This window comes from Dipteris shenzhenensis, chromosome 27 (genome assembly GCF_047967505.1).
Source record: "Dipteris shenzhenensis isolate YYH24624 ecotype China chromosome 27, Dip_SZ_1.0, whole genome shotgun sequence".
Classification (NCBI taxonomy): domain Eukaryota; kingdom Viridiplantae; phylum Streptophyta; class Polypodiopsida; order Gleicheniales; family Dipteridaceae; genus Dipteris; species Dipteris shenzhenensis.
Genome location: NC_141622.1, coordinates 52432326 through 52435449, shown reverse-complemented (window position 1 = coordinate 52435449; position 3124 = coordinate 52432326).

The following is a 3124-nucleotide window of genomic DNA, read 5'->3' as shown; positions in this document are numbered from 1 at the left end:
CGCTGGAGTTTTTGTCGGCTTTGCTATCGTGGCTGGGTGAGCTACAGCTGGAGCATTAGAAGCTTTGAGTAGAAGGATTCGCTCGGCCTCTATGACCTCAAACTTGGCTAGCAGCAGCAAAGAAAGAGCAACCCGGTCGAGAGTTGGGCCTTCTCCAAAAACAACCTTGGCTACATTTGACTATGGCGAGGCACGTTGGAGAAGCTTAGTTGTGCTTGTATGTAGAGGCTCATTGCAGAGCCGGTGGTCAGCTAGCCACGTCGAAGCTCCTAATCACTGGAGGGCCTTAGATGTTGATGGAGTAGATGCACCTGTAGTAGCCTTTGAAGAAGCCCAAGAGCTAGGAGTGCACATTTGGAGTAGCTTCTTTTGGATCCTCCCACCTATCTCTCTCTCAGAGATCTTTATTTAATCTACCTCTCTCTCAATGAATACTAAGCTTTCAATGACGCTCTCTTTCAAAGTAGAATTCACAACAAAGATCTCTCTCTCTCTTTCACAAGAAACTATAATAAGCACTCAAGCAATGAACAAAAATATGGACGGAAATTTCCTCTCAACAGAAGTGAAGGGAAGGATCTCACAATCACTCAAGAGAACTCTCAATCTCACAATCTCTCTCACACTCTCAAGGATCACAATGCCTCAACGGAAGGCAAGGAATGCTCTGATACCATGACAAAATATGAAGAGGGGAGAGGAGAAGAGTGGAGATGAGGAGAGAGGGCATAGCTAGAGAGCACACCACAAATGACTAATTGTACACTGGATTTAGTTGAAAAAATAGAATACAGACAAACCCTTTTAGGGTTAGGGTTAGGGGATCTAAATCTTTCCTTTATAGCACTCTATAAGGTTAGTGCTATGCACATATGATCACGTGATGGTGCTATGCACACATGATCACATGATGTTGAGCGTGAACTCTCAAGATGTCGTTTACCCAAACTTCAAGATGTCCTTGAATGATCCCTATCTATCTATAACCCTCCATTTGTATGTCCAGATCAAAGGCCTTTCTATGAAGCCTAGGTCAGCAGAACACTGTGCAATCCATGTCTGCTCTGTCAACTACCTAGTCTCCACTATTAATCCTATTCCTCACCATGTTCCTGAGTGCATCTTGTATGGCAAAACTAATGCTGAAATTACTCATTTTGCCTTTGATGCTGTCCCTATGCCGGAAGAATGGGAAATGGACTACCAACATGTCCTCAATGAAGTCTCTTCCCAACTTTCCCAATTTTAGATTGAAGATGCGCCATCTAAGGCACTTCTCGTGACCATGGAAAATGAGTGATGTGTCTGTCCTTCCCTGCTTCTTCTCGTGTTTCCATTGCAAGTATTCCTAATGATGAGCATGAAGGCAAGTAGAAATTGTGTTGCCTTCTAGCAAAGCCGAAGCCAGTTACATTGACTGCTACTTCACGATTTCAATGCCAGTCTACAGTACTAAAGATCTATGGCAATGAATCATCTGCCCCAGTCGCACTCCAACTATGATAATATCATTGCATCTGAATGAGTACATCTGATGCTAATGCTACAGCCTGTGTAGTGGCCTAAAGCTACTGGTTTCCAAGCCTCTTCAGAAGATGGTTCTCTCAAGTCAGTGCATGCTCCGTACGCGCTTATGGATAAAGATGATGATAGCATGCCAGTAGAGTAGCAACAACTCAATTGGTGCAATTAGCACAACCTTGCTACGCAAGCCTGCCTCGATGCTTGCTATGTGGCACTCTACAACCTTCAATTGGTAGTCAGTAAGCTTGACCGAAACATTCATACTATTTTGGACGAATTACAAAATCTCCAGCATGGTCATGCTTCCTCGTCAAACCATTCTGTATATACTGCTTTCTCTCCTGCTTTACCTCCTCCAGCTAGTCCTATAAATGACTCCCTTAGACCACAGCTAATGCCCCTACTTTCATGGTTTTTCCTATCCCTTCTTCGTGTGAGCCATCTCAATGGTTGACCCTAATCATCCTGTCATTCGTGCTTTTCATATTCTTACTTCTGTCGAGGATGATGTCGAAGAAGTTCCTGACATCCCTTTTATTCCACTTGATCCTGTTCTGTTATTTCCTCCTACTATTCGTGAACTTGCACCTCCTATTCTGCTTGAACCCCCTCCTACTTCGCCACCACTTCCCGATTCTCCTCCTCCATCACCTAGTTCATTTTCAGTCAGCTCCTCTTTAGTAGAATTTCATCGTATCCTGTATATGAACCAAGGAGTCAAGCCAGAGCCCATGGACGAAGACTCATTTCCTTCTGCATTGGAATGCCATCCATAGCAATCACAGTAGCAGCAACAACCGGTGTACAACATTTCATGATGCACCCGGATCTCCATTTATCCATGCTAAATTCCAAATGCATTTCACTAATGGTGATCTCAATGAACAAACTGATCTTTAGCATCGCCTCTAGCATAAGTTGTTTCCTGGGTACATTCTCAATATTGATGCAGGATTTGTGGAGACTGGTGATGATACTGCACATCCTATTGTGCAGATTGGCAAAATTCCTTTGTCTATGCAGGATGGGAAAAAGAAATACTTGTCTGATGTATTTCATGTCCTGAACATCACCAAGAACCTGGTTTCTGTTGGTCAGATGGTTGAGCAAGGCTTGCAGGTCAGATTTAATCCTCACGGATGCTTTGTTGAGGATATGAAAAATAATGGTCGCTTGATAGCAAAAGGAAAGAAGAAGGGCAGGATGTTTACGTTGGATGCGGACATGCCTGAATTGAGTGCAGCAATGTTTGCACATGGGACCGGTGTAGTTGCAGATATTGATATCTGGCACAAACGCATTGGTCATGTTAATATACAACGACTTAAATCAATGCAAGCCCAAAATATTGTTGCAGGATTGCCTAAATTCAAGGTTACAGAAATGCACAAGGTTTGTGAAGCCTGTCAATTTGGGACACAGGCAAGGAAACCTTTTCCTAGGCATGTTCAAGAGAGTAAAAAGCCATTGGAATTAATCCACTCTGATGTGTGGACTACTAAAGCTGCATCTATTGGTGGCTGTCACTATTTTGTCACATTTATTGATGACTTCAGCAGAAAACTTTGGGTGTATTTTATGAAAAAGAAAAGTGAAGTGT